The sequence below is a fragment of the Lissotriton helveticus genome, chromosome 12, assembly GCF_964261635.1.
Source record: "Lissotriton helveticus chromosome 12, aLisHel1.1, whole genome shotgun sequence".
NCBI classification, from domain to species: domain Eukaryota; kingdom Metazoa; phylum Chordata; class Amphibia; order Caudata; family Salamandridae; genus Lissotriton; species Lissotriton helveticus.
The window spans coordinates 512,709,252-512,732,031 of NC_136073.1; positions in this window are offsets into that span (position 1 = coordinate 512,709,252).

The window sequence follows — 22,780 nt, forward strand, 5'->3', positions numbered from 1 at the left end:
AAGGCCGATAAAGGCACGTACCTCCTTCTGGGTTCTGGGCTGGGGAAGACTCGCTATTAACTGGATGCGGTCGGGTGTCAACTGCCTACCCCTCTTGGACAGCAAGTGTCCTAAGTATACCACTTGCTGGACACAGAATTGAAGCTTCGAAGGTGACACCTTGTGCCCCATCTCGGCAAGGAAATACAAAACTGTAAGTGATGCACGCTCGCAGTCACGTTCAGAACGGGCTGTGATCAGTAGATCATCGACATACTGGAGCAGGGCAGTGTCAGTTGGCATGTGAATGTTGTCTAGTTGTCTCTTGAGTGCTTGACTGTAAATACTAGGGCTTTCTGTGAAACCTTGAGGAGCGCGTGTAAACATATAGCTCCTTCCATTTAAACAAAATCCGAAAAGAAACTGGCTGTCTGGATGAATTGGAACACTGAAAAATGCATTCTTGAGGTCAATAACAGTGAAAAACGTGGCTTCGGAATCAATGGCTGTTAACAGGGAAGAAATGTCTGGGACAACTGGGTACTGAGGAATAATACATTTGTTAAGCTCTCGTAAATCAATCACTAATCGATATACTGGGGGTGCATTTGGATCAGTACGTTTCATGACTGGAATGATCGGAGAATTGCATACATTGGAGTCAGTTTCTACAACTACTCCTTGAGCCATGAGCTCGTCAATAATTTTGGATAAGGCTGCTACAGCCTCAGGTGGCAATCTGTACTGCCTGATTCGGGGTAACACTACACCTGGTTTGAGAGTCACACGATAGGGTGTGATTTGCATGTAACCTACATCAGTTGGACCTTGCGCCCATAAATGCTGCGGAACATTAGACAATCTTGAATCAAAATCTCGTAATACATAGTGACCCTTAAAGTCACGTAGGAACAGACGTATTCCCTCTGGGGAACAGCAAATAACTGCACCTAATTCTTTCAATGTCTTAATGCCTAATAGATTTTCTGGACATGACTTAGTAAGTAACAGATCAGTAGTACGGGACAATGGACCTACTTCTAGAGTAACTGGCTTTGATATCTCATTAACTATGGGTTTTCCTGAAAATCCAAGGGAAACATTTCTTGAGCCTGAGAGCGGAGCCCCTGGGACTTCGGCGTGACTAATTGTGGTCCTACTTGCCCCTGTATCGATCAAAAACTTTCTGTCTTTCCCTAATACTTGACTATGAACATAGGGACCTTCTTGGTCGACAGGTATCTCGATGAGAGGCAAGCCTACCTCCCTCTCTAGGCTGTTTCATGAATATGACTGGTACTCTGGATACTCGGACTGTGCATACTGGTACATCTGCGATGTAACGTGCTGTGTTGCAGCAATAGGCTGCGGTACTGTAACTGTCTGTGGTGCATTCTGTGACTGAGGAGTCTGTGAAACTTGTTCTTGTCTTGGCGGACGTGGTCTTTCTTTAGTCTTACCAGTAGCTATGTTGTGTTTCAGAACTGCACACTCGTTTATAAAATGACCTGGCTGTTTACAATAATTGCAGGTCCCTTTAACGGGAGCCGCAGGATGACTGGCTTGATTCGGACCCCTCTTCTGACTGTCTTGAGGAATAGATTGTGCAACTAGCACTTTCATTTTCGTGTCTTTCATACGTTTTCTTTCGTGTTCTTGCTCTTCTCTGATTCTGTTCTGGTGATACTGGAGCATCTGGAGCATCTGGGACGGAGTATTTGCTTGCCAGGTGCTTTCGACTTTCAAAACTCGGTTTTTAATTTGTGGACTTGAATTCTCGACTAATTTGGTAACGAAAAGGTGAGGGTACGACTCACTACTTGTCTTGAGACCACTATTAATACTGAAACATTTCTCAAATCTAGAATAAAAATCACTAATATCCTCATCTTGTTTCTGTTTACAGGCTGAGATTGCATCCCAGTCTTCTTTCCTAGTTGTCAATAATCTGGGTAAAACTTGAATCAATAATTCTGGTAATTCTTTACATTTATCTCCAAGACCGGTACCTGGTACTCGTGCCTTGTCTTCAGCTTCTAGAGCTGTCCAATCGATCTTTTTCTCTCCCACCTCCCATTCTTTTTCCTTTAACTTTTCATACACCCCTGCGGGTAGCAGGACCTTTAACATTTTAATGATATCTGGGTAAGTGTATTCTCCCATACGGAGCATGTCTTTTAATTCTCTATGGAACCCCGCTGGATCTTTGTCATGACAGGGAATTAATTTCTTCATTTCAAGGAGTTCCATCTTTGATATCGGAGTGTATACAAACACTCGTTGCATTACGCCACCCGCCCCTTGGACTGGGTGGACTTCTCGTAGCGGATTCTGTCTGTCTATGTAGAATGGTTTACTTTCTGGGGGTGAGACATGAACAAAATGCGGGTTCAAGAACGTTCTATACTTGTGGCGCTGTTCTAGAATGACACTAACTAAATCGGTACCTAGACCTCTCCATCTGTAATGGAGTAACTCGTTCAGGATATCATGTAACGGGCCTGGATCAGAATGTTGACCCTCATACAGGGTAATGAGGTGCTGGATCATATACATACCCACCAGTCGTTGCTCGGCTGGGGGCAGTTTCAGAAACATTTGTGCCACTATTTCGTCTGGAAAAGTGGTAGAATCAGTAATCCATCGGACTGCTGATCGGGCTAGTTCTTGTTCGTGCATGGTACTTAATTCGCTATAACCGACTCGTGATTTCAGAATGTGATCGGTAGCTTGAAATACTTGTTCTAGAGAACCTCGTTCTGGTGCTGGATGATGAAAAATAGACTTAGGTTCTGGACGTAAATGGCGATCTGGAAATCTGGATTTTCCTACATACGCTATTCTGGCGGGATTCTCGTTCTCTTCCTCTTCAGGATCAGAGATACTTTCTTTCTCGCTTACTTGTGCTGCTTTACGCTGTTCGTGTGACCTTATTATTTCTTTACGAATTTTCTTGTACATACTTTCCATGGCACTAATGGTCTTGTGCTTACCCTCGGCTATATTATCACTCCACCTTGTTAGGATTCTCATTTCGGCGGGATCTTTAGACGGATAATCTTGTTCTCTTATTAGACAATTGATCAGGAACTTTAATATCATGAGCTGAATCTCGGCTTTCCTTTGAGACATAATCTCGCCTATACTTTCTGGATCATCCCCTGTACGGATGAAACGATATATTCTGTCTAGATCTTCTTTCATATTTGGTAAGGTGACTAGATACTCGGTCACCCTTCTTACACGTACGGAATATAAAACCATATTATACTCGCCTGGGACTGTGTCATAGACACATTCGGTAAGGGCTTGTCTGATTTCTGTAACAGACTTATTACTTTTTGGAGTACGCTGTGATGCTTGAGCATGTAATTCGAGTGCTGATAAACGCTTGTGTGGCGGCGGGGTTTGAGGAGGACCTCCTCCTGCGGCCCCTAGACTAGAATCGTCGACTGACATTCTTCGTGCTTGCAGGGTCGGTAATTGTAACGTGGACTGAACTTGTATGGCAGGCTGACCCGGGGGTACCGTAGCAGGTACTCCGGTGTCTGGAGGAACGGGAAGTGCCTGATTTACAGGGACAGGTGGAGCGCGAACTGGATTTGCATATTCTGGAACTGTGTCGTCCAAATAGGACGAAATAAAAATATCAGCTGCGGTCGGTTTGTGACGTAGCTTGGTCGGAACTAATGGCGGCGGGAAATTACTGGGTGCCTCTGGGGTCGCTTTTGGCAAGCCTTCGGCAAGGAGAGGATACATACCCTTAATGAGGGCATGCCTCTGTCTGTCTGACTGTTCGGCTTTGACTTGTTCACCTATCTCGATTAATTCTCTTTCTTGGGCTCGTTCTTGGGATTCTCTACTTAACTCTGACTTTCTGACTTCCTTTTCCGTTCTTCTATGCGCTTCCTTACGCCATAACTCGATGGCATCTTTCTGTGACTGTCTGGCTTTCTTTTTCCATAATGCTTCTTCTACTCGCATGATACATTCGGCATCCCATGTACCCGATACGGGCCATCTATACTTTTCTTCTAACTGTTTGGTATACTCTACCCATAAATCTAGATACAATATGGCGCTTATGCCATGTTTCTGATACATAAAGTGACCTGGACTGTCCCTAGGCGGAACAGGAACTGCTGCTTCCAGCAGACCCTTTCTAGTTTTTAACTGACGTAACTTGGAAAAGAGCGGCATTCTAAACTTGAATCGGAACACAATAGAATACACGAAAAACAATAACAATTGGGAAAACAATTCAGGCATACCACGACATTGAAAATACATTAAACAACATTATAAATAACAGTTCGAACAGAATACTACCTGAAAATACTGAAAACAGAAACAGAACAGAATTCTCGAGAACGGAACAGACTAGAGTTACTGGATGCACTGCTGTAACAGTACGGAACATACCGGTCCCATAAAGGAACACATCAAGACCCGTATCCACCTAGGTGAACACTTCGTTTGTGGGCTTGGGTACCACCAACCCACGGACCAGGAGTCAATTTAGACTGACCCTGTCTAGACACTACCCCAGCAATGGTACTCACCGGGCAGCACGGAACGGAAGGCCTCGGACGGGACTGGACTACGACGACGAACTTCGGACTTCGGACTTCAATTACGGGTGGACCTCCGGATACCTCGGACCTTGGACTCTCGGCTTGGGCTCTGGTCGAGACTCGCCGCGTTCCTCCACCGTCTCGTTCGGATGCTGGACCGCCTCCTCCGTCTCCTCCGTGGGCCTGAGGGATACTTGAGCAGAAATATCTGCTACTGCGCAGAAGAGTTCCGTCACGACTGCAGAGGGTCAGGGGGTCGGCGTGGCTTCACCGACGCGTGGGGAAAGGGCAAGTCCCTATTCGGGCGCCATTATGTGGTAAATAAATAAATAATACCCTATTTTTGACTAGACTTATAGCATAACAGATAGCTCAATAAATAAGAGTCAAGATTCGAGGTAGTAGGAGTTTCTGCAGGTTTATTACAGCATAAGGACAGGATCAGGACAACCTGCATGGGAATAGGACAATAAGGTCCAGCAGGACAACTGGGGCCCAGCAGGGGAAAAGAGGCCCAGCAGCTGCCGGGGCTTGGTCTGGGATGAGCGCGCTAACATTTAATAACAAAACATTGACTTATATACATAGCGCAAACACATAGCATTACATTGCAGTAGGCGTAACAGTAGGTGGAGTAGAAGGCGTGACGCGTAGCAGTCGCGAGAGATAACAGTAAAAAGAGGTGTAACTGGGAGTTTACTTAGACATGTGATGCAAAACGTAACAGAATATGTCATGAATGGGCGGAAACATTGGAGGGGGCTACCTAAGGAGCCGGGACCTCTAACCTAATGGTGCGCGAAAACTAGCAATGACGTGTTACTAGGAGAAGCTGGGGGCTACGAACTCTGTGCTAGGAGCAGAGACTAGAGTCTGGAGGGTCGGAGCGACATGTACCTAAACCCTATCTGGTATCTCATGTTTAGGGAACATGTTGATATAAACTAGAAGTCATGAGGGGAGAAGCTAACCTGATTTCTAAGACTGGACCATGCATTATTCTACATGTAGTGCGTGAAGAATATTAAATGACTATTAAATACAGTATTTCTCTAACGTGGAGACGAGAAGGCTAGACAATGACGGAAACTATTGATGCAGTTCAGTAGCTTAGGAATGCAGAGGAGGAGGACTGAACTGATAGCAGGAACTATAACATACTTTTGGCAGACTCAGAGGCAGAGCCGGGGTGCACCGGGCACTGCAAGGCAGGAAGTAAGTGAAGGGTCGAGGATACAGGTGGGGGCTGTATCGCTCCTCAGCGAGGCTTTCAGGAGACAGGAGCTGAATCTGTGGTCCGGGCCCTTTGAGGCCTGGAAACGGGGACTTTATAATTGAATAACGTGCACACTGAGAAACGTGGCAACATTACTTACATAGGCCTGATATTCGTAGTATTCACGAGGACTGGAAACTAACATACTAGAGGTGGACACAACTGTAATTGCGTCTTTAATCAGAAATGGGGAATAACATATGCATATTGATCATGCACACATAACATATGATGGATGGGGCGTAGGGACACAGAACATGGCAAAATTTACTTTTCCACAATATATATATATATATATATATATATATATATATTCACTGAAAAAACCATAGGTTTCACACCAGTTATAGTTAGCTGGAAATTTTACTCGCATAAAACCATTGAAATTCCCACGTTATAGTTAGGTGGACTCACTATAACTTGCCCGTGCAATGCACTGCTGATGACGTCACATATTACATCACTCATGACATTGTCAGTGACATCACTGATGACATCACTGATGACATCTCAAATGACATCACCGATGACATTATCCATGTGAATGTGTGTTCCTGTAAATTAAAAATGTGTTTAACATATTGTAGAATGAGTGTATGTATGAGTGTTTGGATAATGGACTTAGTAGGTGCGTGACTGACTGTATGAGTGGGAGATTAAATGTGTCTTACTGAATGCATGGGTTAGTGACTAAACTGTTAGAATGTGTGCATCATTATGTCTGTTGTTGTGTAAGGTGCTGCATGTATTGATTAGTAGCTATATGACTGGCTATATGGGTTAATGATTGGTAACCCAAGTATTTGTATGTGAGGGTGAGTGTGAGTGGAGGTGGCTGGGAAGTGTGTGACTCTGTGCATAGATGTGTGAAAAGTCGATTCACTTGGTGTATGGGTTCAAGAGTGCATAAGGAAACAGCTGTATAGGTGGTTTACTTTGTGCATGGGTGTGTTGGTGAATGAATGGATATCTCAGTGCTACATGTCCAAGTAAGTACATATGTAAAACACAGTGCATGTGAGAGTTGTCAAATATAAATGACTATATATAACAGCCTGTGATTGCATAAGTGAATGTATCTATCAATATGTACTTGTATAAGTGATTGTAAAAGACAGTAAGTATGTGTTTTGTGTCTATAACTGTATAGTTGTGGAAATGGGAGTGTGATTGATTCTTTACATAACTGACTAGGTGTGTGAGTAACTCCATGGATGAGTGGCAGTGTGTGAGTCTCTGTGTAGGTGTATGAGTGCATATGTTAGTCTTGTATTAATGAGTGACTGTATGTATGAAAGATTGTATGGGTGAATGAGTGGATGTGTGTGTAGACCTAGAAATCAGTGAGTGCGTATGTGGTAAGTGGGGGGAGATCAGCTAAATCGGAGGGGGGAGGAGAGGAGGCCCCCACTGCAGCCGCCACCGCCAGGAGTCACGCTCTTGCTCCTTACAGCGCCGGCGCCCCGGGACTACATCTCCCGGCAGCCTCAGCGGCGGCGCTGCCTTCTGACACCGGACAGCGCCAGGAGGCACCATAAAGCAGCGCTCCGCTCGTCGGAGCGCGGGGACATCAGCTAAATCGGAGGGGGGAGGAGAGGAGGCCCCCACTGCAGCCGCCACCGCCAGGAGTCACGCTCTTGCTCCTTACAGCGCCGCCACCCCGGGACTACATCTCCCGGCAGCCTCAGCGGCGGCGCTGTCTTCTGACACCGGACAGCGCCAGGAGGCGCCATAAAGCAGCGCTCCGTTCGGCGGAGCGCGGGGACATCAGCTAAATCAGAGGGGGGAGGAGAGGAGGCCCCCACTGCAGCCGCCACCGCCAGGAGTCACGCTCTTGCTCCTTACAGCGCCGCCGCCCCGGGACTACATCTCCCTGCAGCCTCAGCGGCGGCGCTGCCTTCTGACACCAGACAGCGCCAGGAGGCGCCATAAAGCAGCGCTCCGCTCGGCGGAGTGCGGGGACATCAGCTAAATCGGAGGGGGGAGGAGAGGAGGCCCCCACTGCAGCCGCCACCGCCAGGAGTCACGCTCTTGCTCCTTACAGCGCCACCACCCCGGGACTACATCTCCCGGCAGCCTCAGCGGCGGCGCTGCCTTCTGACACCGGACAGCGCCAGGAGGCGCCATAAAGCAGCGCTCCGCTCCGCGGGACGCCGGGCGAAGCCCGGGCAAAGGCCGGGCCCTCTGTGGCCCTCAGAGGCACAAGGAGGCCGGGACGGGCCACCCCTCTTGGCTACTACGAAGTTGGAGGTAACGAGTCGCCTTATTGTATTATACCACTATTGATCCCACACTGTACTGTTTTATCGTTGCTGCTGTAGCTCAGAGCTCCTCACATTATGTTAATCTGGGAGGAGCTAAATGCCCTGTGTGGCACCAACTACGCCCAGGACTTATCTACACCCCCCATAGTGGGCAGAGTTTCTGATGAGGAAAATGACAATGATGTTGAGTTTTCACTTAATGCCGACACAATGTGCACTACCCCCTCGCTACTTCTCTCCAACCCTCCTACATTACTGCCGACTGAGCCTTTGAATAGAACATCTGACTCAGTATCACTTTCTCAATCGACCCTACTGTCCCACATTGAGCAACTGTTATTAACTGCACTATCACCCCTGGTCACAAAAATCAACAATCTGGGAGATAGGCTGACCAGTATCGAAAAAACAATACTAAAGAACTATACTCCAACTGAGACAACTGCCACACCCATTCATTCTTTCTCCCACAGTAACAATGAAAAGCTCAAGCCCACGACACGCACGAAAGCTCAAACTCCTGAACCCCTCATGTATATTTCAAATCCAAGAGGCCAGAATACTACTCATAATTCCGTACCTGTACCCCATAGAGTTCCCAGGACCACACTTGAAAGCAGGACGCGGATTAACCTACCTCCAGAAGCCGCCCCTTACGTGACTGTTCTCCCTGGGGTCCCTGCATCCAGTCAGGGCAAATTAGAAACTCATCAGGACTTGTTAAACAAAGCCATTTCCTGGTTAAAACAAAACAGACCACTTCCTTCGGACTTAGATGGCGGCATCTTGAGTGTTAGGAGGGTGGGGTGGCTGGGCATGTCGCCCAAAGACATCCCGGGCGACCTGATCTTAATTAAATTTAAGAGTACGAATATGGTTCCCCATTTGCGATCTTCCCAGCCCAAAGAGGGAGATGGCCCCATTCGCATTTGGGACTTGTACGATTTCTATCTCGGCCCGACCCCATTTATCCCTAAGGCAAATGACATGGAACCACATTTTCTGGTGAAATGGGAATCCAATAATCTTGTGTTACTAACCCTCTATTCATTTCTTGATTTCTTGGTTTCTCGATTTTGCACGTAACCTTTTCCTTTTGCAGAATTGTCAAACTGATTTGAGCTTGTTTAATAGTTGATTCCTTTTTATCTTGTGATTGATATGCTGAGCTATTTATATATGTATGCATTTTTCTTTTCTTGCTGCTTTTAAATACAAAAACCGAATAAAGCTTATTTTGATTTGATTTGATTTGATTTGATGTGGTAAGTGGTATTACTGTGTCAATGTTTTCAGGAATGGTAGTTTGTATTTAACACTGGGTGTATCATAGGTTAGATTAGAGTGTGAGGAGGTGTATTGTATTATCACATGGATGATGTCATCAGTGATGTCATCAGTGATGTCATTTGAGATGTCATCAGTGATGTCATCAGTGATGTCCCTGACCATGTCATGAGTCATGTAATATGTGACGTCATCAGCAGTGCATTGCACGCGCAAGTTATAGTGAGTCCAACTAACTATAACGTGGGAATTTCAATGGTTTTATGCGAGTAAAATTTCCAGCTAACTATAACTGGTGTGAAACCTATGGTTTTTTCAGTGAATTTCATAGGTTTTTTAAATGCTAATTCCTAACTATAACTGGTGTGAAACCTATGGTTTTTTCAGTGAATTTCAAAGGTTTTGTAAATGCTAATTCCTAACTATATATAGGGCCTCAAATCTAGGTTTTTTTCAGTGAATTTCAAAAGTTTCTTAATAGCAAATCTCTATAGGTATGAAATATAATATTTTTTATAATGAATTTTATATTGTATATTTATGTAATACTATTTTTTCTACGTATATTTTTCACTTTTTTATTTTTTTGCCTTGGTGCGCTCCCGGTGCGCGTACTGGTGAGCGTACCGGTAAGCGCAGTGTTACGGCGCGCCCCGGTGCGCATACCGTTGAGCGTCCCGTTAGCGCTATTGCCGCGAACGAAAACATCATCGTGACGTATCGCGTAGTCGCGTGATGCGTCTTATAACGCACGCCGTAAGCGCTCCCGGAGCGCCCGAGCGCATATGATCGCGCAACGTAAGCGCCCCCGGGCGCGCACCGGGGCACGTAGCGTAAGCGCGTCGGGTCATGTGACCTGAAAATAACACTTTTCATTGGTTCAGAACACTTTTGGTTTCCAAATGATGAAAGCCTGGGTCATGTGACCTGAAAATAACACTTTTCATTGGTTCAGAACAGTTTTGTTTTCCAAATGATGAAAGTCCCCACCTTTTTTCTTCATTCTCACTTTGTTCTTTGAGTGAGGAAGACCTGTTTCCATTCATTGAAAAATGGCTACAGTAGCAGCAGCAGCTGGAGCATCAGCAACACCACCATCACCACCACAAGGACCACCACAACACCACATTGGTGGTGAAGAAGAAGAGGAGGAGGAGGAGGAGGAGGAGGAGGAGGAGGAGGAGGAGAGAAGGCACTTCCTACCTGAAGACAATCCCCCTTATAAACCAAGAGAGTACATTGTGTGGGAGTTTTTTAAATTCCCAAGAGGCCAGAAGAAAGTCAATGCGGCAAAAGTGACTTGTCTGATCTGTGGCACTGAACTTTCCAGGGGGAACCCTACAAAAAAATATTCTTTTGGTAATTACACCATGATTCGCCACATGCAACGCAAGCATCCTGACAACTATTCTGCGGCAGAGGTGAGAGAACTGTCCAGAAACCTTCCCCAATTTCCAGAACCTCAACAAGCAAAGAACCACTCCATCGGGTCCAGAGACAAGGGAGACGGTCCCTAACATCCAAACCAAGTTTGGTGGATACAAAATCGTTTGTATATTTTGTGGAAAAACAATTACCTATGGTGAGCAAAGTATTACACTCATCAACCATGCTGGTGATAACCACAAGTGCCCAAAGAAACCTTAATTTTTTCCAGATTTTTTTTTGCTCCAGTTGAGCCGTTTACAATTCCCTGTTTTTTGTTTCTCCCAATAAAAATACAAAAAAAATATAAAATTGTTCATAAAAGCCAAAAAGACAAAAAAATGTTCAAAAAAACAATAAAAAAATATAAAACAACAAAAAGAATAAAAAAACAGTTCTTTTTAGAACTACCTCCAATTTATTAAAAAAAACTACATTTTTAAAAAACTCTGTCATTCTTTTTTCTCAAGGGTACGCGCACCGGTACGCGTACCGGGGCGCGCACCCAAAAAAAATAAAAAAAAAATAAAGAAGGAGTGAGCATGAGGGAAGGACACAGAGAGAGTGATGTTAAGAGAAAGAGAGCTAGAGGGAGCAACAAGAGGGACTGTGTATTACATAGTAAGACAGAGAGAAGGTGTAATAGGGTGTAAGTGAGAAAAGGAAAATGAATAAGGGAGTGAAAGAAGGGAAGAGAGAGGAAGAAGACTAAAGTAGAGGTACTGGGAGAATGTGAGTGGGTGTTGAAACTAAAGGGAAGGACAGTAAAGGATGGGGAATGAGGGGTAGTGACGGAACCGGAGTAAAGGAACAGCGGTGAGGGAGGGTGAGAAAAGAGCAGTGAGTGTAAGTAAAACGGGGTGAAATAGGGTGGATAAAAGTGAATAAGGGTAAGACATAGGGAGTGACAGAGAGAAAGGACAGAGAGAGTAAAGGAAGGAGTGACTGAAAGGGACTGAGTGAAGCAGCAAAGAAAGGTAAGTGAGGGAGTGTGGGTGAGTTGTAGGGAGTGAGCATGACAAAAGAGTAGTGACAGAGTGAGGGGACAGAGACAGTGAGGGTAAGAGAGACAGAGTGCGGGAACGGGAGTGAGGAACTGTGAGGAGAGACGGAATGAGAGAAGGAGTGAGAGGAGTGGAGTAAGTGAGTAAGGGAAAGGGAATGAGTGAGGGAGCGAAGGAAGGGAACAGAGGGTAAGGGAAGTAAAGCAGGGGGACTGAAAGAAGTTGAATGTGGTAGGAGAGTGAAGGAAAGAGGAGTAAACATGTAGGATAAGAATAAGTGAGGGAAGCAGAGTAAGGAAACAGGAGTGAGGTAGGATGAGACAATAGTAGTGAGGTTAAAGCAAAGGGTGATGACAAACTACATTTTTTTAGTCACACTTACCATATAATTATTGTAAATGTAATTACATGTTTTTACTACACTTTGTATCTGTGAAAGAGAGAAGAAAAAATAAGTTATAATTAGTAAAATATATATTTTAAAATAGAAGAGACAGGTTAAGAGTTTAGAAAACATGAAAGTGTACTAAGAAATAAAGTAAGAGTGAAGGACACAGAAAGGGAAATAAACTAATGTAGAAGAACAAAAAGAGGGAAAAAGAAATAGAAGGAGAGCAAATTACTAAGAGTAAGGCAGATACATTCAGTGACAGAGAGGAAGAGAAGAAGAGAGAAATGAATTGAAGGTAAGAAAGATACTAAAAGAATGTGAGTTAGCAAAACTAAATCAGGAAAGAGGAGTAAGTAAAAAATGAATTTCTTAGAGGGAAAGGAGTCTGATTGAGGATGCATTTACAAGAATGAGGAATGGAAGATGACTGAGAGTGAGTAAAGGGGAGTCACAGAGTGAAGGGATGAAGGGAGAGAGGATAATATAGAAGGATTGAGGGAAAAGGAGTGAGGAAGTTAGTAGACAGAGGGACTAAGGGAAGGACTGAGTGAAGTGGAGTACAATGAGTGAGGAAAGGAACATGAGTAAGAGAGCAAAAGAAGGAAACATAGGGGAAGAGGACTAAAGCAGTGGTACTGAGAGAATGTGATTCGGTGATGAAAGTAAAGAGAAGGACACTGAAAGATAGGAAATGAGGGGTAGTAATGGAACCGGACTAAAAGAAATGGGGTGAAGAACGATGAGAGAGGAGCAGTGAAGTTGTTGTAAGAGAAATGATAGAAGGTAGATAAACACAAGTGAGCATATCACAAGGAGAGTGAGGGACTGAGGACATAGAGGTAATGAATGGAAAATAGAGAGAAGAGGTCAAATGAAAGGAGCAAAGAAAGGTAAGTGAGGGAGAGTGGGTGAGTTAAAGTCAAGTCAAGTCAAGTCAAGTCAATAAATTTGTATAGCGCGCTACATACCCAGAGGGTCTCAAGGCGCTTGAGGGAGGGTGGGGAATTATTTATCAAATATCCACGTTTTAAGTTGCTTCCTGAATGCTAGGTGGTTCTGAGTAAGGCGAAGATGAGTGGGAAGTGAGTTCCATGTTTTAGCTGCCAGGTAGGAGAAGGATCTACCTCCCATGGTCGTTTTGTTGATGCGAGGTACAGTGGCAAGGGCTTGGTTGGAGGATCGTAGCTGGCGGGGGGGGTGTAGAAGGACAGCCGTGTGTTGAGGCATTCGGGTCCGATTTCGTAGAGTGCTTTGTGTGCGTGGGTTAGGAGCCGGAAAGTAATCCTCTTATTGACGGGGAGCCAGTGGAGGTTTTTCAGGTGGCCAGAGATGTGTTCGTTACGTGGTATGTCTAATATGAGCCTGGCAGAAGCGTTCTGGATGCGTTGGAGTTTTTTCTGGGTTTTTGCTGTAGTACCGGCGTAGAGGGTGTTTCCGTAGTCCAGTCGGCTCGTGACCAGAGCGTGAGTGACTGTTTTTCTAGTTTCAGTGGGGATCCAGCGAAATGTTTTTTTGAGCATGCGAAGAATGTTGAAGCAAGATGAAGAGACGGCGTTGACTTGTCTGTTCATCGAGAGTGAGGAATCCAGGATGACGCCCAGGTTGCGTGCGTGGTCCGTCGGGATAGGTGCTTTTCCAAGGGCCTCTGGCCACCAAGAGTCATCCCAAGCGGAGGGGGAGGTGCCTAGGATGAGGACTTCTGTTTTGTCTGAGTTCAGTTTCAGACGGCTGTGCTTCATCCATTCGGCTACTTCTTTCATTCCTTCATGCAGGTTGGTTTTGGCCGTGTTCGGGTCTTTGGTGAGTGATAGGATCAGTTGAGTGTCGTCGGCGTAGGAGATGATGTTGAGGTTGTGTTGGCGTGCGATGGCCGCGAGGGGGCTCATGTATACGTTGAAGAGGGTGGGGCTGAGTGAGGACCCTTGGGGTACGCCGCAGATGACTTCAGTGGCCTCTGACTTGAAAGGTGGGAGGCGGACTCTCTGTGTTCTTCCGGTGAGGAACGAGGTGATCCAATCTAGTGCTTTTCCGTGGATTCCGACGTTTCTGAGGTGTTGTAAAAGGGTGCTATGACAGACCGTGTCGAAGGCTGCGGAGAGGTCGAGGAGGATGAGGGCGACTGTGTCTCCATTGTCCAGTAGAGTTCGAATGTCGTCTGTAGCTGCGATGAGGGCGGTTTCCGTGCTGTGCTTGGCTCGGAAGCCGGATTGTGAGGAGTCGAGTGATTTGTTGGTTTCGAGGAATGCGGCGAGCTGGTTGTTGACCGCTTTCTCGATGACTTTGGCCGGGAATGGTAGGAGTGAGATAGGGCGGTAGTTTTTGAGTTCGGTGGGGTCAGCTGTGGGTTTCTTCAGGAGGGCGCTGAGTTCGTCATGTTTCCAGCTTTCCGGGAAGGTTGCGGAGTTGAGGGAGCAGTTGATGACGTCTCGGAGGTGCGGTGCTATAATGGAGTTTGCTTTGTTAAAGATGTGGTGAGGGCATGGGTCTGTGGGGGATCCTGAGTGGATAGAGTTCATCAGACGGATGGTGTCCTCAGTGGAGATTGGCTTCCAGTCATTGAGGGTGTCCAGGGGGGGTGGGGGTCCTGCAGGGGGTTGGGTGGGTTGGTCTTCGGGTCTGTTGTCGAAGCTGTTGTGGATGTCTGCGATTTTGTTGTGGAAGAATGAGGCTAGGGAGTCGCAGAGGGCTTGAGAGGGGGTGATGTCGTTGGAGTTGGCCGAGGGGTTGGTAAATTCCTTGACGATGTTGAATAATTCCTTGCTGTTGTGGGCGTTGTTATCTAGTCGGTCCTTGAAAGCGGCTTTCTTGGCATTCCGGATCAGTTGGTGATGTATACGGGTGGCGTTTTTGAAGGCGTCCTTGGTGCTGGTGGTTGGGTCTTTTTTCCAGGCCCTCTCAAGGGAGCGGCAGAGTTTCTTGGATTTCCTAAGATCATCGTTGAACCAGGAGGCCTTTTTGCTGCCTAGTTTGATTTGTCGTTTTTTCAGTGGTGCTAAGATGTCGGCGCTGTTGGATAACCATTGGGTGAGGTTGGTGGCTGCTTGGTCTGGGTTAGAGGAGTGGGCTGGGGGGATTTGAAGAAGCGATGTGGAGATCTGGTCGATTGTGATTTTGTTCCAGTTTCTTTGCAGAGTGGGTTGGGGGTGGTTGTTGGGTGTGGGCTTGTTGTAGGTGAAGTGAACGCAGTTGTGGTCAGTCCAAAGGAGAGCTGTGGTGTGGCTGAAGGAGACATGTTTGCTGGAGGTGAAGATAGGGTCGAGTGTGTGACCTGCGATGTGGGTGGAGGTGGTGACAAGTTGTTTGAGTCCGAGGTTGGCGAGGTTGTCCAAAAGGGTGGTGGTGTTGCGGTCGTTGTTCTTTTCAAGGTGAAAGTTGAGGTCTCCCAAAAGGATGTAATCCTTGGAGGGGAGCGCGTGTGGAGTGATGAAGTCCGTGATGTCTTCACTAAACTGTGCGCGGGGTCCTGGTGGCCTGTAAAGGAGGGTGCCTCTGAGTGTGGTTTTGGGGTCAATGTGGATCTGGAAGTGAAGGTGTTCAGAGTTGGCGAGATTGACGTCAGAGCTGGTTGAGATGCGGATGGATTTCTTATGGACGATGGCGATGCCTCCTCCTGTGTGGCCGGTACGGTCCTTGCGAATGATCTTATAGTCTTCCGGGATGGCAATGGTGATGTCTGGGGCTGATGTGACGTTCATCCATGTTTCTGTTAGGAAGGCGACGTCCGGAGAGATGGTGTCTAGTAGATTCCAGAGGTCAATGGCGTGCCTGTGGACCGAGCGGGTGTTGAGCAGGATGCATTGTAGGTGGTTCGGGTCGGGTATCTGTTGTGTGATCGTAGATGAGGAGTTGTTCTTGGTGGCGTCGAACTTGCAGGAGTTGCAGGAAAAGGGTCCATGTGTGTGTCCAGGAGCGGCTTGGACGCAGTTGAGGGTACGGCCGGAGTTGAGGGCTAGGAGGGTGGTGGCATCGTATGTAATGCGGGAGGGGTGGGCATTACGAGGACCAGGGGCTATGGCGCTAGGCGCGGGCCAGGCGCGGACGGGCGTAGACGGGCTTACCTTTGGCGCACCTTCGGCGCGGATTGTGCGCGGTCGCTGCGCGTGGACGCTGCGCGTTAGGTCATTGGTCATAAATGGATGGTGGAGGGGGCGGAGCGTGGGAGGGGCAGCAGCTGGGAGGCGGTGGCGGGAGGAGGGGCGGCAACAACAACAACAGCACAAAATGGAGGGTCAAAGGCGAGCAAAGCCAGGGGCATCAAATGCACAGCGTGTTAAAGGGAAGAGCCTTACACGCACTATCAGCTGTATTGTATTTAAATACAGAGTAACTGCCTCAGCGACGTCGCGTTAATAATTAAATAAAAGCGACAGTGCGGCGCAGATTAAATAAGTGATTTAGACAGTGCAGCACAATTAAATAAATAAATCCGACAGTGCAGCGCTATGAAGCGATCGTGTAGCGCTATCAAATGAATGAATAGCTAAGTCAATGCAGCGCTAGTAGCTCAAGAGCAGGAGGTCAAACGATACCAGGCTGGAGCGTGGGGGAGCAACTGGGCTGAAGGAGGGTCCAGGCGGTCACAGTGATCTCGGGAGCAAGGAAGGATACGAATCGTGGGTGGGAGGGGCAGCAGCTGGGAGGCGGTGGCGGGAGGAGGGGCGGCAACAACAACAGCACAAAATGGAGGGTCAAAGGCGAGCACAGCCAGGGGCATCAAATGCACAGCGTGTTAAAGGGAAGAGCCTTACATGCACTATCAGCTGTATTGTATTTAAATACAGAGTAACTGCCTCAGCGACGTCACGTTAATAATTAAATAAAAGCGACAGTGCGGCGCAGATTAAATAAGTGATTTAGACAGTGCAGCACAATTAAATAAATAAATCTGACAGTGCAGCGCTATGAAGCGATCGTGTAGCGCTATCAAATGAATGAATAGCTAAGTCAATGCAGCGCTAGTAGCTCAAGAGCAGGAGGTCAAACGATACCAGGCTGGAGCGTGGGGGAGCAACCGGGCTGAAGGAGGGTCCAGGCGGTCACAGTGATCTCGGGAGCAAGGAAGGATACTAATCGTGGGTGGGAGGGGCAGCAGCTGGGAGGCGGTGGCGGGAGGAGGGGCGGCAACAACAACAACAGCACAAAATGGAGGGTCAAAGGCGAGCACAGCCAGGGGCATCAAATGCACAGCGTGTTAAAGGGAAGAGCCTTACACGCACTATCAGCTGTATTGTATTTAAATACAGAGTAACTGCCTCAGCGACGTCGCGTTAATAATTAAATAAAAGCGACAGTGCGGCGAAGATTAAATAAGTGATTTAGACAGTGCAGCACAATTAAATAAATAAATCCGACAGTGCAGCGCTATGAAGCGACAGAGTGCGACAAAAGAGGTGAGTGAGTAAAGAGGAATTACTAAAAGAGCAAAGGAGGAAAAGACGGAAAAAGGAAGTAAAGCAGAGAGACTGAAAGCTGAAAAGTGGTGCAAGGGAGAGAGGGGATGCAGATAGTTGAAATGGAAATGAGGAGTTGTGAAAGAAGTGGAGTAAACGAAAGGGGGTGAAACAGAGTGAGAGAAAGGCAGTGTGAGTAAGTAAAGAGAGCGGAAAGAGAGTGGAAAAAGGAAAGTGAGTGTAAGACAATGGGAATACAATATAAATTACACAATACTAACTATAGAATAATTTGTACAACATGTTAGATAGTTTATTTTTGCTGTTCTCAGAACATATTGAATTTCACTAAAAACAGTGAGTTCAAACTATTCATCATATAACAGCGGGAAAAAACACACAATCTAAAAGATTGTGTTAAAAAAAACATATAAACTTACAAATCACATATGTACACTAATCTTTGATTTACTTACTTTTCCTTTATGCCAAATAGTACATCATGAAGGTCCTTTTCGTTGGAAAGTACTCTGCTGTTCTCTAAAACTTCCATTTCATCGACTTTCTATAAGAAAAGCTCCAAGAACATCTGAAATATTTTTCAATGTTTTCATTTCCTCCTTGTGTTCAGTCATGACTCTTTGCTCAATCCTTCACTTTTCCTTAAGGCCAAATAGTGTCAGATGTATCAGTATGTTTTCAAATTACTCAAAACAAACTCTGAAATTACCGTTTTCCCGACGTTCTGAAAGAAAAGCTCATAGAACATTTTCACAATGTTTAAATATTCATATTTCCATCTCTGGCTCACTCATATTCAACATTTCCTATAATACTGATATCACTTACTATGAGATCCACTTATTACAACTCAATTTTTTATATTATCTTGATCACTTTTACTCTGAATATAATTTTAACAGTAAACTAACTTTTATTAACTGCTCCCGTCTTCATAGGCCAATTACCTTTACTTAAATTTTGGTTCTAAAAACACTAAGTATGAATTTTTTAAGTCAAAAGGCAAACGTTGTTTGAAAGTCAAATGAGTATCATTACACAGCTGCCACCCTTTTTGACATTTTAAATAGCATGTGTAATGCCCTGATGTTGTTGAAGGACCATCATGATAAATAATAGCTACAGTGCAAAGGTTCTTCCTGAAATTGATAACTGAGAAGCCACGAAATTTTTATTAGAAGTTGTCAATTTAGTTCCATCAGGTCTACATCGTTGGAACATTAAAATGACATACTGACCATAAGTTTGTATAAATAATGTGAACAGCATTGCACACTTACATTGGGTACACACCATATTGGGATCAGCTGCTTTAACTAGATTATTAAAAGACACTGATTTGCAGTCGGGTAAAGTCAAATATATAAATCTTTCAGTGTCTATTCTAGTACTACTTGATAAACTACAATTGTCACAGTCATGCTGCCATTGATAAGAAAGGCCAAAAAGATTTTCTACATCTACACCTTCATCTTCCAATACACCAAACATATACATTAAAAATTCCTGACAATCCTGATGAATATTCTGTGAAAATTGATTTTGACCAGAACATATGTCTAAAAGATTTCGAATTTCTGAAACACTTTCTATTTTTGCTTCATCACTGCTACATTTCTCAAACACAGAATTCAATAAACAGCAGAATGTTTGATCCCGATTTTCAACAATCTGTTCTTGTAGATTTTGAAGAAAAAAAACAACATTAACCACTACATTAGCATAGCAGTTGACACCACAACTGTTTTCAAACTGAAATCCAACAACATCTACAACAGAATCCTTTTTCTTTCTGCTTACAATTACAGTTTCATCTACTTTTTGTCTTTTTGCTACTACCTCACTGCAATTATTCTCATTTCTTCTTTTTCGGCCTACCACACGTTTTTCAAACAGAGGATATTGAGGCAAATGTGGAGCATACTCTCTTCTTAACCTATTGTATTCTTTAACACAATCTAGATCTGCACAAATCTTTGTTTCATCACACTCAATCAAGTACAATCCTGATAAAGTTCTGACTCGTGATAATGCCACATATGCCATACCCTCTTTAAACACAGAACTTCGAATGTTCACCAAAGCACTATCTACACTTAAACATTCAATTCCATCTCTTTTTCTGTAATTCAGAAATTCAACAACATGACCCATTGATCCATTTACCAGACCTCTATCAACATTTAAATTCCTTCTCAAAATGATACGACAATTTAAACACACATTCAGAGTCTTTTCAAAACCAGCAGTTTTAGATATACTCTTCTCTAATGAATCCAATTTTGATTTCAAATTTTCTGACAAAATAATTGTTGCTCCCATATGCTCTATTTTATCTATAGCTTCCAGTTTCACAATCTCTTCATTTTCTAACTTTAACATTTTGTTGTTAAGGATGGAACATTCTTGCAGAGTTGGCATCAAATATATCCCATATTTGTTCTCAGTAATTTTCTTAAAAATATTCTCTGGAAGAATGTTTTCATTTGGATACAAATTTGAAATTAATCGTGCATGTAATGCTTCTTTCCCATGCTCACTTACTTTTCCGATTCTTACATCTTGTAGAATATTTTTATAATGTTCATCCTTTGCCTGTCGCATATTTTGAAGTAGTTCTGCATATTTGAAATTTAACCATATATTAACGTTTCCAATGCTTCCTAGGCACTTCCTGGTATCTTCATGCGTGAGCATATTAAACACTGGTTGTCCTTTCACTGGAGTCAACTGCAGTAGATCTCCAAAAACAATAATGTGTTTCCCTCCAAATAACACATCATACTCTGTTCTAAGGATTTCTTGCATTCTCAAATGCACACAAGCAAGCATTAGATTTGAGACCATGCTTACTTCATCAATGATAAGAAGTTGCATTTTCTTCAGGACTCTGGAAACTTCATAACAAGCATCTCCAGATAGCTTGTGGTATTGCAATGTATTATCATGCTCATTTGGTAGCATCAGTAAACGATATAAAGTAATCCCTTTAATGTTCTGTGCTGCCAGCCCAGTTGGAGCGGTAACAACACAAGACAGCGGTGATTCAGTCCTTTTCTGCAGATAAGTTGCAATTGCTTTAATCAGAAAACTTTTTCCAGTTCCCGCTACTCCACTCACGTACAGTCGGACAGGCTTAAATGATGTACATGAGCACTCTTTTTTCTCATGACTGAATCCATGTTCAACCTGTTCTGTGACTTCATCATATATCTGTTTCTGCTCAATGTTTAGTTGTTTCACCAAATCTTCTAAGTTAACTACATCCTCTTGAGCTTGTTCCATAGCTCTTTCCTCCTCATCCATGGCAGTGGCGGCTTCATTTTGGATAATTGGTCCTCCTAGTGGATCCTGACTCAATGAAGTAGAACTCTGACTGTCTTGAGAACTGTCTCTAGCAATCTCTACAGCAATTGTGGCTTCTTGCTCTATTTCTTCGTTCAACATTTGCAGATAATTTGGAAAAACAGGAGATTCTCTGGTATCCTTGGTTGCATTAAAAGAATCTTCGTAACTGAGAAAATCTCCAAGTGGTTCCTCTTCTGTACGCCATGGCTTTAAGAGTTGCAAAAGAGCTAAATAGTAAAATTCCCTTTTGGCTGGAGATTCGCAACTCAGTTTTCGATGATTAATCAAATGGCCTTTTCTCTGCTTCACTAGACATCCTTCACACCCAATGACAGCATATATTCCATTATTGATATCATCTGTGATGTTCCTCTTATAACTATAGTTTTGCAGAACTTCATACAAACAACTGTTCTCAAGATGACTACTTCTATTTGGATAGTATGTATCCAACATGTTTGTCTTCAAAATATCTGTACTGTCTGGTTCTTTCTCCGCCAAATACTCAATTTCTTGTACAGATTTAAAAACTCGGTTTCGTGTTGCAGCAAGACTTAGACTCGCCCAAATGATTGTTTGAGATTTGGCATAGAGACTTGCTGATGATAACCGATCAGAACATTTATATGCTCCAATTTCTCAATGCGACAACATCTTCAGACTGAAACTGTATAATTTGTTACGTATACTCTTTTCATGTGAAATGTCCTCCCACATTTCCATCAGTTCTGTCTTTTCTTTGTTTGTGATGTAAGATGTCACATATCGAGCCACAGCAATAGAGTTGTCAGCAACAAACTGAATATCCATGTTAGCATTCCACATGGACAAAATCACTGGGTTGTAGTCGTTGATGTACTTGGGCTCTTCATTTCTTATTAAATTTTATGTATTTTTGGGTGATTTCCTCGTCACAGTATGTCGCTGAGAAGATATCAAATTATTTACTCTTCCTTTAGAAATCACTGCTCGTGGAAAACCAAAACGACATTTTGTGTAGAACTTGTCCTTGTTTCTGAATTTTCGACGACAGTACTTTCGACAACGATGGGATTGAAAGCGTAAAACTTGTTGCCTTAAACTGTTTTCCTCGGTAGTTTTCGGAACAGCACATGTTGAATACTCTTCAATGAAGCTCATCACTCTCTCATCCGAATCTGTTCCAAATTTGGGTGCATCTTTAATCCACAACAACATATGTATGTGAGGAGCACCTCTCGCTTGATACTCCTTTCTCCAAAATAAATCCAAAACCTCTCCAATGGGAGGATTTCTTTTGTTGGTAATAAAAGACATCAAAACTTAAAATCTATGATTGAAATATCTGCATACATTCACTGGATCCAAAGAACACAGTTCTCCAGGTGTTTTGAATTCTATATTTTGTATGTTTGCGTTTGCCTCTTGTAGAAATTGAAGTAAGTCGTCCCATGCATACTCAGCACAGCTAAGAGTGAGGAACCATGTAGGAGTTCCTAAGTTTCTTAGCATACATTTCAATTCCCCATGACGACAGAACCAATACTCGTTTGTACCACGTTGACATGCCATGAGATTGATTAGCTGAGATTCCAAAATACTGTCTTGCAGATTGATTTTCTCCATAGAGTCCCTCGCCGAAACATTTTGCAGATGTGGTCCACTTTTCAGTATATGGTTTACTGCATAAGAAAGCCCAGACAAGTCACTTTCATACAGTAGATGAAACAAATACGGAATGCATTGACGAAACCTTGGATCTTCAGCATATAATCTTGAAGTCCGGTATTCAGATGCAGGAATTTGAAGTGGTCGATCGTCATATCGTCCACCTTGACCTGT